This window comes from Falco biarmicus, chromosome 12, assembly GCF_023638135.1.
Source record: "Falco biarmicus isolate bFalBia1 chromosome 12, bFalBia1.pri, whole genome shotgun sequence".
Lineage (NCBI taxonomy): Eukaryota > Metazoa > Chordata > Aves > Falconiformes > Falconidae > Falco > Falco biarmicus.
Window position 1 is genome coordinate 34,033,877 of NC_079299.1, and position 17,863 is coordinate 34,051,739.

Below are 17,863 nucleotides of genomic sequence, written 5' to 3' on the forward strand. Positions count from 1 at the left end.
CTAACTTCTGACGGAGCCCTTGGGCTGGTTTGTAACTTAGCGATCAGTTTGCACCCTCAGAAAGTGATGCTGCATATAAAACATGATTTCTGAATTCCTTCCCATGCACTTAAACGAGCTTTGAAATCCATTCAGAGAAGGCACAAAGCTCACAAAACAGAGCCGGAGAGAAAAATCTGCTGTCTGTATCGCTGCAATCGGAGACGACCGCACGGGAGCTGAGAAGTATGAGCCCAAGCAAGGCAGAGCAGCCTGCTGACAGCGATACCCCAGCAGCCTGCTGACAGCGACACGCGCACCCGAGCGCTGCCTCAAGCAGGCAGAGCATCTCAGCCACCACCTGCGCCTAACGTAGGGCTCCGTACCGGGGTGCTCCAGGGCTCACCGCCTGCAGCAGCGCCTTGTTAAGACGGGGCTTTACGGTCTCCAGAGAGCAGCACTCACCTGTTCCCACCATCAAACCAAGAGCTCAGCTTTGTAAAGACGCCCCACCTGAAGCATACTGAGCAGTTACGGAAAACCAGCCTCCTCGCTACTGAAACCAGATAAGCTCTAAGTGTACTGCTAACACACATATCCCTTGCTGCAAAGGCAACTGAGACCACAAGGCTTACAGCTGAACTCCAGGATGCTGAGTTTCTTCCTTAAGTCTGCTAAGATGGCATAGTGCAGGATCTTTCAGTCTGAAGCCTTTCTTGAACCACTGGAGCAGCCTAAAGTGCCTGAATTCTAGCTCAGATTTTGGCTTAGGTCCCCCTGCTGTTATAGATTTGCTAATAAGTTAAGATTGATTGACTTTATTTGATTGATTATTTGATTTTATAAAATCAATCATGTAATAGAAATATAAGAGGATAAGAAAATATATTTTAATGAAACTTATAGTTATAGTAAAAAGCGGCTATAAAAAACCCTCTGTACAGCCCCGTACCAAGGCCGGAGGAATTGGTCAGAATCACCTAGTAGGAATGTTTAGAACTTAGATAACAGACTTAAGATTTGAGATGATTGTTTATATGTAACCTAGGAGGATGTACTAAAATGTCAAAATGAGAATTTATGTGAACTGGGAAGAGTCGAGTGAAGCAACCCATAGTTGCCGGCCAAGAAACAGTTACCTCAAGTGGCAGGTAATTCCGGCAGGGGGAGATCGAGACCACCGACTCACATACCACCTACCCAAATCGTACCCCAGACCCATTTCCGGACCTTTCTAACCTTTACTGCGCAGAATCGGGTACGAGAGGAGAGTATGTTAATGATTTATGGGAAATCTTACCATTATGCATGAATATTTAATGAATATGTATGAATGAGTTCTATACAAGGTGTATGATTTTGAACCATGGTGTGCGTCGATCGTGAGGGGACTCACTCACGCACCCGGCCGTCCATAAAGAAATGTCTGCTTATCTACATCACATTGGTGTCGGTAAGTTCTTCATTCCGAGATTTCGGTAACAGTTTTGGCGACCCAGATGGGACCTCGCTGAAGGAGACCGGAGGAGTCGGGGACCTGATCGGTTCCAGCTGGCACCGAGGATTTCTCGGGGATACCCATCGATCCCCGATCCGTAAGGCTCTTCGCGACGTTCCCTGGATTTTGGTAAGACACTTCTTCTTGTAATTGTAGTAAGTGGGTAGGAGTCCCACTATAATAAGTGTATGGTAAGGAGTGGGTTGGAGACCCACCAGTGGGTTTGAGTCTCACTGAGTAAGTCTGCCTGTCAGACGCGGTGAGAGCTGCGCAGGGTTGGACTATAAGGATCCTTGTGGAAGAGGAAGCCTAGGCGCCTGCCCGTAAGACATAAGCGAAAGCTATTGCAGGGTTGGACAAAAGTGGAAACAAGAGAAACTACATGCTCTAGTGTTCTCTAAGGTAGTGCCTCTAACAAGAAGTTAGGAGGGGTTTTTCTTCTGATACAGAATTGTTTATTGTGTCTGTGTATCGAGAAGAAAATTAAGAAGTGTATAATATTGTGTTTTATGTCTTTGTTTAAAGTAACAATTGTGGAAAAGTGTGAGTGTGGCTGTAAGGGTGAGACGTGCAATTAAGCACGAAAGCGAGTGTGCAGCGTGGATCCGCGGATCGGGGAGACAGAGTTGAATAATTGTGTATTGTACTGTGAGTGATTATACCATGGCATCTAAGTTAACTCGGTTGTTTAAAAGTAAAAGCATGGGTAATCTTGCTGTAAATGATAAAATCCCGAAAAATTCTCCATTGGGATGTTCATTGGCACATTGGGGAGATTTATATGAGGATTTGCCAAAAAGCCAGATGATTGAGTATTGTAATAATTGGTGGCCTCTGTATACATTGGAAAATCAGGAAAAGTGGCCCATAAATGGAACACTGAATTATAATACTATTCTGCAGTTAATGTTATACTGTAAAAGGGAAGGGAAATGGAGTGAAATGCCATATGTGGATTTGTTCTTTTACCTGAGACAGAGAAAAGACTGGCAGGATGAATGCAAGTTAACTGATGGAGATAATTTTGTGATGGCTGTAACTGCTGATAACAAGAAAGTAAAAAGGTGTTGCTCAACTTGTGAGATCGGGAAAGGTTGTTTAAAGAAAAAGATTGTCACTGAGAGTGATGATGGACCAGAATTAGATATATCCCCTCTTAGGAGAGAAAGGAATCAGGGTCGAGAATCTAGGGCACGAGAACAGGCGATTGAACCGGATAGCAGTGGAACAGGAGATGTGGAAGAGAGATTATCGGAGATTGTAATTCATACTCCTGTTTCACGGAGAACTCGGCAACAGACACAGACTATAGCTCCCCTGCGACAGGGAGTTGGTAGTGATGGACCGGTCTATGTGAAAGTACCTTTTACAGCTATGGATTTGATGACTTGGAAGCAGGCAGCAGGAAATTATAGAGAAGATCCTGAAAAAGTGGGCAAGGTGGCAGATACTATAACTAGAACACAGAATCCAGACTGGAATGATTTACAGGTGATCCTGGATAATGTGTTAGATGATACAGAGAAGCAAACGGTATTAAAAGCTGGTAAAGCTCAGGCAGAGTTGGATGTGATGAGTGGAATTACAGGTGGAACAATAGAACAGAATTTTCCATCTGGGGATCCGCAGTGGGATCCAAATAATGTAACACATAGAGAAAGACTGAGACGGTATCAGAAATGGGTTTTATATGGGATTAGACATGCCATGCCTAAATCTCTGAATTGGTCTAAATTATATGAAGTAAGACAAGATAAAAATGAATCTCCCTCAGCATTTTGGGAACGATTAAAGGAAGCTGCCAGAAAACATACTGATTTGAGAGTGGAAACAGAGGCAGCACAAATGCAACTGGCTTTGATTTTTATGGGGCAATTGGCACCAGATATAAGGAAAAAACTCCAGAAACTGGAGGGAGAGAATTCAAGGAGTTTGAATACAATGCTGGAAGTCGCATGGAGGGTATATAACAACAGAGAAAGAGAAGAAAGAAAATCAAGGAGAACAGATTTATTGGCAGTAATGACAGGAACGGTAGACAGAGGAAGGGGCAGAGGAAGAGGACGAGGATTTAATGGGAGGGGAGGTTGTATGCACTGTGGCCATCGGAAATTTAATACCCCCTTAGGAGTAAATCAGTGTGCTTTGTGTAGAGAGGAAGGACATTGGAAAAAGGATTGCCCTAGAAACAAGAGTGTTTCTCACGACCTTGCCAAGATAATGATTTTAGACGACTGAAGGGGACCGGAGGGGAACCCAGCTGAACCTCTGGTTAAAATTTAGCTGGGAGATAAAGAAGTTAAATTTTTAGTAGATACAGGAGCGACATTTTCGGTATTAAATACATGTAAAGGAAAAATAGGAACAAAACCAGCCAATATAATAGGAGCAACAGGGAAAGAAGAGAACCAGGCCATTCCTACAACACCTAGATTTGAAATTTGGAAATAAGATAATTACACATGAATTTTTGTATGTACCAGAATGTCTGATACCCTTCTTAGGAAGAGATTTGTTGTCTAAATTAAATGCACAAATTGTTTTTGATGAAGGAGAACTTTTCTTGAAAATACCCGAGTCAAAAACGGGAGAAATCTTGATGATACACGAAAGAGTAAAGGAACAAGAAATTCCACCGGAGGTGGATTTGGCAGTGATCCCTACTGTATGGGAAACAGATATTCCTGGTAAATCGAAACTAGCAGAGCCTGTTAAAATAGATTTGAAGGAAGGCACAGGAACAGTGAGAATTAAACAATATCCAATCAAATCAGAAGTGAGACAGGAATTGAAGAAATTGAGTGATAAATTTTTGGAGTATAACATTTTGGAAGAATGTGAATCTGAGTATAATACTCCTATTTTACCAGTCAGAAAACCCTCGGGTGAATATAGGCTGGTACAAGATTTGAGAGCAGTAAATCAAATAGTTAAGGACATTTATCCTGTAATAGCAAACCCTTATACACTGTTAACAGCATTAAGGGAGACTTATCAACGGTTTACAGTGCTTGATTTAAAAGATGCTTTCTTTTGTATACCTTTGGAAAAAGAAAGCAGAAAACTGTTTGCTTTTGAATGGGAAAATCCTCAAACCGGGCGAAAGATGCAGTTGACATGGACTAGATTACCCCAAGGATTTAAAAACAGTCCAACTATCTTTGGAAATCAATTAGCAAAGGAACTTGAAATGTGGAAACAGGATAAATCAAGAGCTGGGCATTTACTTTTACAATATGTGGATGACATATTGATTGCTACAGAAGAAAGACTTACCTGTATACAGGTGACTATCGACCTCTTGAATTTCCTGGGACTAAATGGATACAAAGTGTCCAGGAAGAAAGCCCAGACAGCCTGCCAGACTGTGATATATCTGGGCTTTGAGATTTCAGAAGGACAACGACAATTAGGAAAAGATCGCAAAGAAGCTATTTGTGGTATACCTGAGCCGAGAAATATTCATGAACTCAGAGCATTTTTGGGAATGACTGGGTGGTGTCGCCTTTGGATCATGAACTATGGGCTAATAGCTAAACCGCTGTACGAGGCCCAAAAGAACTCTCCCTTTGCATGGGGCCCACAACAACAAAAGGCTTTTGTAGAGTTGAAACGTGGCTTAATGTCTGCACCTGCCCTGGGACTGCCAGATCCAACCAAAGATTTCCAGTTGTTTGTTCATGAAAGGCAACACCTTGCACTGGGCGTGTTAACCCAGAGGATAGGAAGCTGGAAACGACCAGTCGGATATTTCTCTAAACAACTGGACACAGTGAGTAGAGGGTGGCCAAACTGCCTTTGAGCAGTGGCAGCAACAGTGATGCTCATACAAGAAGCTCGGAAATTGACTTTGGGAAGAACAATAACAGTCTATGCCCCACACATGGTGATAACTGTCCTAGAACAGAAGGGGGGACACTGGCTGTCTCCCAGCCAAATGATGAAGTACCAGGTGGTATTGACTGAACAGGATGATGTGATTCTAAAGACAACTAACCTGGTAAATCCTGCAGTATTTTTAAGTTACATACAGGAAGAAGGACGACTGGAACATGATTGCTTGGCTGCCATCGAGTATGTTTATTCCAGTCATGAAGATCTGAAGGATGTACCACTGGAGCGACCAGACTGGGAACTGTATAGTGATGGAAGCAGCTTCATGGAACAAGGAGTCCGATACGCCGGATATGCGGTAACAACAGAGACTACAGTTATAGAAGCAGGAGCATTGGCGAGTACCATATCAGCCCAAAAGGCGGAACTCATCGCTTTAATTCGAGCCTTAGAGATAAGCAAAGACAAGAAAGTAAATATCTGGACTGACTCAAAATATGCCTTTGGGGTAGTGCATGTCCATGGAGCTTTGTGGAAAGAGAGGGGGTTATTGTCCTCTCAAGGATCAAACATTAAGCATCAAACAGAAATTTTATGATTATTGCAAGCAGTTCAAAGGCCAGATCAAGTAGCAATCATGCACTGTAAGGCACACCAGATTGGGAATACAAAAATAATAGCTGGGAATAATTTAGCTGATAGAACAGCAAAAAAGGTAGCAAAGAAACAAGCATTGCAAATGGCAATAATTCCTTCTAAAACAGTAACCCTTCCTAGGGAAAACCCGAGATATTCAGAGGAAGATGACAAATTGAGTCCGTTATTAAATGCTAAGAAAAACTTAGCGGGATGGTGGGTAACTCCTAATGGACAGTTAGTAATTCCACCTCTTGTGATGAGAGAGAGAATTCAAACGAGACATCAGGAATGTCACTGGGGAGCAGAAGCCTTAGTAACATCTTTACGAAAACAAGTAATATCAGTTAAGATGTTGGGAATAGCTAAAATGGTAACTGCAAAGTGTGAAGTATGTTTGAAAAATAATCCAATGATTAAGAAAAAGGTTCAAATGGGTAGACTGAAATCTGGTGTAGAACCTGGAGATTATTGGCAAGTAGAATTTTCAGAGCTGCCTAGACAAAATGGGTACCGGTACATCCTGGTAGGGGTTGATACTTTTACAGGATGGCCAGAAGCCCTTCCCTGTCGCACTACACAAGCAAAAGAAGTGGTGAAGTGGTTATTACAAGAAATAATTCTGAGATTTGGAGTTCCTATTGGAATTTCTTCTGACAGAGGTCCACACTTTGTTGCTGAAGTAGTCCAAAGTGTTAGCAAAGTATTGGGTATTAATTGTGACCTACATTTATCTTGGAGACCCCAATCTAGTGGGAAAGTGGAAAGGATGAATCAAACTTTGAAACCACAAATAAGTAAAATTTGTCAAGAAACCAGTCTAAAGTGGCCTCAGGCGCTTCCATTGGCATTATTACGTATCAGGGTACAGCCAAAGAGTGGAACCTCACTCAGTCCTTATGAATTATTATATGGAAAACCATATGAGTCTCCAGAACCAAATCCAAACGTACATGTAAAAGGAAAGCAGGATGTATATAACTATTTGCTTTCTCTAGGAAAAACTCCGGCTGCAATTCGGAGTGCAGTAATTTGGAATAGACCTTTATCCCTGGAAAATTCAGTGCATGATTTCCAACCAGGAGATTATGTCTATGTGAAGACCTGGACCTCTGAACCTTTACAGGAACGTTGGAAAGCACCTTTCCAAGTACTGTTAACCACTTTTACGGCTATCAAGATAGCAGAATCGGATGCTTGGATCCATTATACTCGAGTGAAGAAAGCACCTATTCCATGGAAGATTATCAACCGTGACCCAAAGACTTTAAATTTGACTTTGAAAAATGTCTAATTTTTCATATCAGGTTATGATCGTTCTTTGGATTCCATTTGGGTTGGTAGTGTTGGCAGGATCATGGGCTGACTTGGTGGACAGGAATGAAAGACAAATAGAGACAGAACAAGTGATTGAAATTCCCAAACAAACGGCTGAGGAAAATTTGATGGTAGGATTGATTAAAGGATTTGCCAATTTACAAAATGTTATGCAGATCACTGCTTGTTTACCAATACCGAGGGCAGTAGGTGAATCTATTCCATGGGGAATCTTAACCATGAATCTGACCAAATTAGAATATGAAAATGAGACAATGGATTGTAAACAAGAACCTAGGGAAACTTGGGAATTGCAAAAGGTTAAAGTTGGGGAAGAATCACCAGTATATTCAACCATTTGGGAATGTAAAGGATGATCTGTAGCTAAACCGGGATTATATGGAGATTTAGGGAACAAGGGATGGTGTTACTAGCCTAAAATGGCTACAACAAACACCAGTGTATGGATAACCGAGACAAAATGTGAGAAAAAGAATCGAACCCTACAGGAAAAGGAAATAGTTTGGGATTCGGTTTGGTCTATGACCTTATATTCCCATTTTCAGTATATGGCAAAAACTCCTTGGTGTTTTACCTGGGATGGAAAAGTGTTTTCAGTATTACCCTGGGTCAATGATAGATCAACTCCATTGGGAGAAAAGGAGAATAAAATAGTGCCATGGTGGAAATGTGAAAAAGTGTATGATTGTAGCAATGCAGACTTAATAATTCAAAGAATCCCTCCTTTGGCTGCCGCTTTAAAATATGGTTGTTTTTGTCGAGGTCTTAAGAATACTCTCAATCTATCTAGCGCCTATATACCCAGAAGAGGAATTATGTTTAGTTGTAGAAAATCTACTATTCAAAGTCCAGGACATTTAATTTGGGCATTGAGTGATGGAACCTGGACAACTCATCTACCATTAGATGGTAAAGTGAAACAAATAACGTTAGGCGTGCCAACATTGTGTCCGATTTGGAAGAAATCACCGTTTAGAGGATCTCTAGAAAATTTAGAACTGAAACGAACAAAGAGATCTGAGACAAATGATGATACTTGGAATGAACCATCTACAGGAGTGAAAATTGGCTGGGCAATTGAATCACTTTTAAATCCTATAGCATCATATAGAAACAGAGCATGGCTCTATAAGTTAACTGGTCAAGTGGAAAAATTAGCAAACGTTACCAAAAAGGGGTTTAAGGAATTGAATATACAATTACAGGCGACCTCTAGAATGACTTTACAAAATAGAATGGCACTAGATATGCTCCTACTTAAAGAACATGGAGTATGTGGATATCTCAAAGATAAACTGGACCACTGTTGCATCCCCATTTCAAATGTCACACAAGATGTGGAACATGATTTGGATTTATTAGATAAAATTGAAAAAGAAACAGAATCAATTCAAGAAGATATGTCAGAAGACTGGTTAGGGAAAATTTTTAACAAATTAGGAAGGAACTTGAGCTCTTGGATACAATCCCTAATCAAAACTTTGTTTCTGTTACTGATTGTCTTTTTGATGATCATGTTGGTATATGCATGTTTGAAGAAGCAGTTTACCAATAGAATTGCAATCAATCGTATGATCATGAGAGAAGTACCAACCAGTCCACCAAGGTATAGCCCACCACCAAAATATGTTGAAACAAATGATATGTAAATAATGTGAAAGTATTGAAATAATGATTTTCAACACTTTCAAAGGGGGGAAATGTTATAGATTTGCTAATAAGTTAAGATTGATTGACTTTATTTGATTGATTATTTGATTTTATAAAATCAATCATGTAATAGAAATATAAGAGGATAAGAAAATATATTTTAATGAAACTTACAGTTATAGTAAAAGGCGGCTATAGAAAACCCTCTGTACAGCCCCGTACCAAGGCCGGAGGAATTGGTCAGAATCACCTAGTAGGAATGTTTAGAACTTAGATAACAGACTTAAGATTTGAGATGATTGTTTATATGTAACCTAGGAGGATGTACTAAAACGTCAAAATGAGAATTTATGTGAACTGGGAAGAGTCGAGTGAAGCAACCCATAGTTGCCGGCCAAGAAACAGTTACCTCAAGTGGCAGGTAATTCCGGCAGGGGGAGATCGAGACCACCGACTCACATACCACCTACCCAAATCGTACCCCAGACCCATTTCCGGACCTTTCTAACCTTTACTGCGCAGAATCGGATATGGGAGGAGAGTATGTTAATGATTTATGGGAAATCTTACGATTATGCATGGATATTTAATGAATATGTATGAATGAGTTCTATACAAGGTGTACGATTTTGAACCATGGTGTGCATCGATCGTGAGGGGACTCACTCACGCACCCGGCCGTCCATAAAGAAATGTCTGCTTATCTACATCACATTGGTGTCGGTAAGTTCTTCATTCCGAGATTTCGGTAACACTGCCATCCCATTCTACTCTTGTACGGAAAGCGAGTAGCACAAGGAGCAGAAGATAGCCCCAGAAGTTGTACACAACCGTCACTGTGGCTTTTGTGCAAAACTATTCCTCTATCCTTTGAGCTCCTTTTGTGTGACACCCACCATTAACTAAAGCTTAGGGACTGAAAGTTGATTTCTTTTTTTATAAAAGTCTGCTGCTTAGCCATTCCAGAATGTCCAAACCAACTTCTTACTGCAAAGAGCAGCCCACGTGTGACTAGATCACAACTCGGAAAAAACCCTCCTGGAACAGCCTTTTCAGTGATCCCTGACTTTGGGCTTGCAACCGTGGCACGGGGATGTTTGATCACATCCAAAGCCAGAAAGGAAGAGCTAGGGAGCTTTTGCTGAATTCAGTGGTTTTTCAGCGGATCCAGCCGCAGCCCAGCTGACAGCAGAGATGAGTTACACTTCACAGCTCAGGCACGCATCAGAGGGCTGTGTACTTCTATTGCACAGACACCCGAAAAGAGGCAGTACTGGGTGCTCGCTGTTCAGAAGATTTTTCCATCTTGCATCACATGTGGCCTAATTTTCATTAAAAACTTGATGTTCTAAACCATCAAAGCTCTTAGGAAATGACAAAGATTTCCAAGGGACAAGTTTTGCCCATAATCATGGGTGAGGCATGTCCCACGGCCACTATCATCAAAAAAAATCAGTGGCCATTCTTTCCCTTCTGCAGCAGGCCCTCAGCCTCTCCTGGAAGGTCTGCGGAAGCTATCCTTTCTTCTGCCCCACCATTGATGCTGGAACTTTAGGAAACCCTGGGAGTTTTACGCTCTCTCCTTCCAGGTGAACCTCAGAGAGTGCTCTCCTGAAAGGAGGAGGAGCAGAGTAAAATACAGACCATTCAGGACAGCCGAGAGAAAAAGAAAGAAAAAAGAGAGTATGTCCCGCTCCTCGCTAGCAGCTGGGGCTTCCAGGAGCACCCAGCCGCTGGCCAAGGCCTGGGGACCCCGGGCTGGGACCGTGTGATGCTCCCACCACAGCATGTCCCAGAGCACATGGACCAGGGCATGGAGGGGCCGCAGCCTCCTTGTCCTCAGTCCCAAAGCCACACCTGGTTCTGTGGAGTGAGAATTCGGATCTCAGTCGGGTTAACACCTTGGCACATCATGGAGGGATTACAACTCGGCATTCAAAGAAACAGGGGTGTGGGTGGCCCAACAGCACAGAACTGTTTCCCAAGTCCCTAACTTCTGCTGCTTTCTGGCACTCATCTTTTTGCCCACGGAACGTCCCCAGGTTTTGAGGTTGGTTTTGAACGTGATTCTCAACCAACCACATCAACACAGAGATCCAGTTTTACACGATGTAGGACACGGCAAGTGAAGGAGGGATCAGCACTTAGGATTTTGCTTCTCCCTGCAAAAGCGGCTTAGAAATGGGTTTTGGAAGAAATCAGATGTAACCCAGTACATTTCCACATCCAGAAAAAAACAACAAAAAAAGAATTTTAGGTGATTGAGCCCCCCCACCACGTGCTTCCTTCCAGCACTCAAGAGCCATGGCTTTATTTGCATGAATAACTAAGAAAGTTCATTTTGAGCTTAAACAAAACAAATTTCAAACCACTTCTTAACCGCTGGCTTTGCAAGTTGCACAGTGCTGATGAGTTCTGTAAATCACCTGATCCAGAAGCGTTCGGCTAAGCAATTTATGGAGGCAACTGCAAAAACACACATGGAGGCCAGCCACTTCCCCGTGGGGCTCGAGATCCAGCTGCAATTTCACAGTGCTGCACTAGGGCAAAGCTACTAAATATTCCCTGCAAGGGGCACACGCTGTCTGCAAATCGTCCTCCAAAGGGATCTGTGACTGGCATGCAAATGCACGAGGAAGGCTGTCACACTGCTCAGAGTCGTCAAGAAGCAAAATTAATGACTCCCTAGTTAAAGATCACGGGTTTCTTCTTTAAACTCTTTTTGCACCCTGGGACAGTCTCCACCCTGACGATACAGCGGCTCAGCTCTGTTTTGTGAGGGATGGGGGGTAGGTGACCTCCTTGAGGTCCTCTCCCAAGGGGCCCATGGAAGAGTTCAGATCTCCTGAGGGACCACGAGGGTTTTTCCAGAGCAGGCTCCTCTTTCTAAACACCGATCGCTTGCCCAGCTCTGTTTCCTGTAACTCCCAGGTTGCATGTAAGTAATTTTCCTATTTCTCTGCCACAACAACAACAAAAGCTCTCCAGGCACAACCCCTGGAGATCCCTGCAGCAAAGTGATGGACAGCCCCACCACCACAGCAAAAATCCCAGGGCCAGGAGCACAGCGCTGAGCCAGGATTCCCTTGGGAGCAACTTTTTAAATCAACCCTTTCCTTCCACAGCTCTAACAACTGCAGCTGGCGGCCAGGAAGGCGGTTTGTTAACACGAGCCCTGGTTAATTACTGTAGGTGGCATCTGCCAAGTAAACCCTGCGCAATTACCGTATCAATAAAAAGCTGTTTCATGGCCTTTGTATCTGTCAGCTTGGAGCAGTAAGGAATGGCTCGAAGCAGCTGGGTTAGTGATCTCAGCACCCTCCAGAACGGGAGCCTGGCTGCTGGGGACCACGGGCCTCGCACCTCCTTCCTCTTAGATGGGGAAAACCAGAGCGTTCCCTGGATGGAAATCTGACAGGGACCTCCCACTCCTGAAAAACACCTCAAGCAGCACCACACGGACGGAGAGGAAGGACAAGGTAACCTGAACCACGGAGCTTGCTGCAGGCATTCCCTGCCCCGTGCCAGCACAGCAAGGCCATCACCTCTGTAAGGGCAAAGGCGGCGTAACTCGGTGGGTCAGTGATAACCGCTCCCAGAAAAAGACCTGACAGCACTTCTGTCAGCCGGGAGGAGCATAAAGCTTGTCTAGCAGGCTGCTCGCACTCTGACTTCTGGGGAGGGTGCTCACCCTGCTGAGGACAGCGAGCCCTGTAACACGCGACCCAGATGAAGCAGAGACTTGAGCCACGAGGTGACGATTCCCACGCAGGGACAGCAGCACACGTGTGGTACGTTCACAGACACCCTGCGCTCAGCAGGGCTCAGCCACTACGGTCTGGCAGCGCCTGGAGAGCGGGAGGTGACCCAGGGGCAGGGAGCACGTTTCACTCAGCTCCTACCGCCTCAGGAGCCCGATGGTGCATCCACGTAATAAAGGCTCATCCTGGAGGTCTACAGGGGCTTAGTGCTCGTCCACCAAAGCTCTTCTGCTGTGTACCTCTCTGCCTTTACAAACACCTTGCAGCACAACGAATGCATGGTATGAAAGCTCGCTGCTTTGGCTGCTCTGGGATCAGCGGTCGGAGCCAGGCGCGCTAAGCCCTGGCTCTGCACAGACCAGCTGGGAGCCACGGGGACAGCAGGAAGGTGCTGGCACTGCCCTGCTGACCACCGGCTCTTCCTAGGAATTCCGTGGGAACCAACTGGGCTGGAAGAGTATTTGTGCCTCGCCTTTGCTGTGGGTAGCAGGAGGAGGAGAAAGGAGCTGTACCTGAGATGTCGCAGCAGACTGTTGATACACTCTGGCTTCTCGGGGTTTGAAGATCACGTAAATTTCAACTGAAGAATTTGGCCAGACATCTCCCTCCTAAGACAGGAGACAACAAACCATTTACCTTCAAATGTTACATTTCTTGTTTTCAACCACAGCCCTGTAAGCCTTTATTTAGAGCATCAATGACGAGCAAGGAGCAAACAACACTTACAAAATGTGTAAGACTTTGGAAGCAGCTGTGAAAAAAATTAAGTCCCTTACCTTAACTAGCACCCGGTAAAGGCTTGCCTTTTTTTTTTTTTTTTTTTTAATTAGGGCTATAATAAAGGAACTAAACTGGCTGGCTTCGGCATATCAAGGATCTCTTCAGAAGTGCCAGCTGACCTAAAGAAAAGATACGGTTTCCCTCCAAACCTTCCCTTATATCCCTGTGTCACTACAGCCATGTGAACACGTCTTCTCAGATCAGAAGAGATTTAGCAAGTCAAATGGATTTTTCCATTCTTAGTTACAAAGACAGAAAGAAAGAAAACCATGCCTGCCTTCATCATTGCAGAAGAGATCTGTAAACCAGCTCACAAACAAAGGCAAGGTCCCGTCAGGGCTGGCTACCCCGGCCAGGGCTCACTGTCCAAGCCTCCCTCTGCTTGCAGGCAACAACTGGCAGAAGAGGAATATCAGGGCTTTGCAATCTGCTCCAGCTGCCTGCAGGTCTCCACAGGGGGTATGAGACATTGCCCATGACACAAAGCCCTAGTTGTCCTGGCCTCCTCCCGTTCCTGCATCACCGCTGCTGTCGGAAGCGGAACCGGAGCTGGGTCAGTGCCCACGTGGCATTTCTCTGACACTAGAATGTGATCCTGGCTCAAAATAACCCAAACCGAACACCAAAATGGTGAACTTCCGCTGCACAAAAAAAGTCCAGCTTCAGCAAGAACCTGGGAGAACCCTGCAAGCGTAAATCTTCAAACAGCGAGGGAGTGGCGATGGGTCCCTGCAGGTGTTATTCCCAGCGGCCGAGGCCCCAGCGGGATGATTTGCCCAACACCACCGAGACCACGGTGATCGCTGCAGTGTTGCTGGCATCTCTCTGTACGCTGTATAACTCACCAGATGTCCTGCCATGCTCCAGGAAGCCAGTCAGTGGTGCAATAAGATCCTGGTAAGGGACATATCTCCCTACATCCAGGGTGCTGCTGGATCCCAAGGCACAGTCAGATGAGACTGCTCTAAGGCATCAGAGGAGACAAGCCTACGGACGAGCAACACAACCCATCCATTCATATGCACCCGCACAGCTCTCTGCAACAATCCTAACGCAGCATTATTGATGGAGCCTTGCACTCATATCCTCACTCCCAAGAAAACCTGCACCAGCAGTTAACAGACTCAAACCTCTTGAGCTTCTGACATGAAATCACCATTCTCCAGGATTCAACGTATTTGGACAGAAACTTCAGGCAGTACGGCCACAATCAGCTTCCCTGTATTGTCAGTGAAGCTGCACGCCAGACTGTTTGACTCAAAGGGAGAGGGCAAGAAGAAATCATCAGTTACACATTATTCTACTATTCTGTGGCTAAAAAAAAATTGTGAAGGACATGACTGTTTTGGGAAACCTTTGCCATTTCTCCCTTCATTACTGCTGTATGTCAGACCATAAAACTGGAAAATATTGTGACCTATTTCTCCTGGGAAATGAAAATAGGCTGTTGGAAAGGTTCCTCACATTCCTGCTACCCCACGGGGAAGAAAGAATTGCTGGTTAAAAGGATACACTTCACTACTCACCCTTGCGGGCTACTGCTACATAGGCGTACCAGCCCTAGGACACGGCAGGAGCCAGCGGTCTGCCGCGGCTAGCATATTCTCCGTAAGATGGCAGTTGAGTCAGATCATGGGAAACTACCGTGGATGCTTGCCAGGGCAGAAATGCAACTATGCAGTGCTGTGAACACGATACTGCAACACTTCTGGCTTAATGTCAGCCTCAGGCAGGCTGCAGCTGGCAGGTGGCATAAAATACAGACGGTGGATGTATGATGATCCAGCACAAAAACTCCTGCTGTTGTGCCCTGGCTTTGCTACAGCATATGCCGACGTGATACCCGAGGGGACGGCACACCATGACTCACCGCTACAGAAGTGACCTCAATAAGGAGACCAACCATAAATAGATGCAGATCCTATTTCCCCTCCCTCAGCCCCTAAATAATGCGAATCTCCTCAACCTCCACCAGCCTGAAAAGGAAAAAGCTGGTCTTGGAAAGTGGGGCACCACCAACTGTCGGCCTGCTTTGTTTGGTGGAGGGAGAAGGTGATCCATGGAAAGGAAATCACTGCTCAAAGCACACCAAAACCCCCAAAGACAGAGCTGGCAACACAAGTACTGAAGTGACTCCCCAAAGTGCATCCTGTTAGTTCAGGGCACTCAGGGAAAAGGCAGCGCCAAAGCCAGTATCTGCCCCTTCCCATCAATAACCGAACCCACAGCGAGCGGAGGGATGGACCATAGCTCCCACTGGAGATGGCGCCTTCTGCCAAAAACCAAAGTGCTCTGCAGTCCCCTCTCATTTGGATGGGGACCAGCTGGGCACCTCAGCTGAGGTGGACGTTTGCAGGAACAAATATCGCTGTTATCTCCTGGCCCAACCTCTGCACCAACAGCAGTAGCACTTGCGTAACCTGCACATCTTGAAGACCACCTCCATCGGCTCAGAGCTGGCACGTGGCACTGAGGAGTCGCTACCAGGCAATGACAAGACAGTGATGACTTGTCAAGGTAAGAGCAATGATTACAAATCCTTTTCCTCCCTTTCCTCTGGTTTCCATTTCCAAGGAGTCAGCTCCCACGTGTCTGTACTGTGACTTACAGCTAAGCTGTGGTGGGGAAGGTGCAGCAAAAAGCAAGGACTTTGTCCTTTGAGAGCCACCTGGGCTTCTACCACAGATGCTTCTGCTGACATACCATGTGTCTTTGCAAAAATAAATCAACTTTGAGATGCACTCAGGAAGTCAGAGTTACAGAACAGCTTGTTTCCCACAGGCTTGGACGGCTGCTCAAAACGTTCATGGTCACAGGCTGACTGCAAAACCGCTCCTCCTCTTTTCTCTTATTATTTTCATCAGCAAGTTAACCTTATACAGGCTGAAACAGCCTGCTGCAGCTTCCACTGAGAGCAACCCCTGGCAGCTAACGGCCCGCTTACACAGCAAAGCTGCTGCACAAACCCTGCAAAGCCACCCTGCCCAGAGAGCCTTTCCAAGGCTATCGTCCCTCCAGCGGCCTCCTAACCTCTGGAAACCTCCAGCCACTTGTTCCAAGGGTTTGATTCTTTCTATAGGGTGCTCCCAGGCACCACAGGTGATAGGTGAGAAGAGCAGCCGCCGCTTTTGGCCAGAAGGTCCGAGGCAGCAAGGTCCCAGCTCTGGTGGGGCCCCTCCAGCAGATTTACACGGCGCTGCAAGAAGGGTCTCTGTCCACGCTACAAGTTACGGGACTCTCACCGGGGAGAAGGTTGTGGAAGTCAGCAGCAGTGGATTTTTAGATTTTACATTTGATAGGAAAAAAGACTAACATTTGATGTGAAGACACCCGTACGCCAGGGGGGAAGACAGACATCAGCAAAACTATGAATGTGAAACCCATTGGTCCATAAATCATGGAATTAATGGAAATCTAAAGACTGATAATGCTGAACCAGCCAGGAGGGGAACGACTCCTGTAGTATCCCACTTACACCCAGTCCTAAGCAAACTGTAACATCAACACAGCCATTCAGGAAAGGTTTCCACTCAAGACTTGAGGCCAGGCTACACTCTGGGTCCGTACAGCGCTACACGGAGCACCAGGACTCAGCGGGCAGCCAGGCTGCTGGACCTCACCCTAATGCACTTCAGGAGCCCAAGAGCAGGTTAAGCTCGTTATGGAGACCTAGCCCAGTTGTAATGAAGCAGGAGCCCTGCGACATGCTCCAAAACCAGCTGGCACAGCTCAGGCGATCGGCTCCCGCTCTCTGCAATACCCCTGCTGCTCTGACACAGGCTCTTGGTCCCATCATGCTGCTCTCAGCTGCAGTGGTGTGAAACTGCAGCTGTGCTCACATGGGGGGCTCTCAGCCTCATTCGGGCTATAGGAGTAACCAAGAAGAGAACAAGATCCCCTTCCTTAAAAAAAAAAAATAATAGTTTCACCTACTATAAAAGAAAGAAGAGGCTCGGATTATTCTAGCGTTTGCAACAGGATGAGAAGGGATTTTGCATTGCTCAGGCAGCAGGCATTCTTCATCTCAGACCATGCAAATACTCAGTCAGGGCTCTGTTTCGTTGAAGGACATGAGGTTTTGATTGCGCAAACACAAAAGCAAAAAGTTTTCTCCAAGTCTGCAGTGAAACTCAAAAAGTTCGTTTAAAGCTGCCAGCCTTGCGTGCAGGCTCACAGACGATGCTGGGAGGGAGAGTCACACATGGTACAAATCCAGATTATATGAAGGGATTGGTCTTTCCGTGATTAAACGGGCTGAACTTGGCCTCCTTTCCATAGAGGACCTTTTCATTCTTCAATAGGTGAACTAATGCCCATGGTTAATCCCCATGCGCTACGTGTAAAGCCTGCCCTTATATATAATAATCAGTACCCCTGAACACTGTAA

The 17,863-nt window shown here is 45.3% G+C and overlaps 1 pseudogene; it reads right to left on the bottom strand.

Annotated features, from left to right (window-relative positions):
• LOC130157684 (hydrocephalus-inducing protein homolog) overlaps positions 1–17,863 on the bottom strand; it is a 67,137-nt pseudogene that overhangs the window by 14,031 nt on the left and 35,243 nt on the right.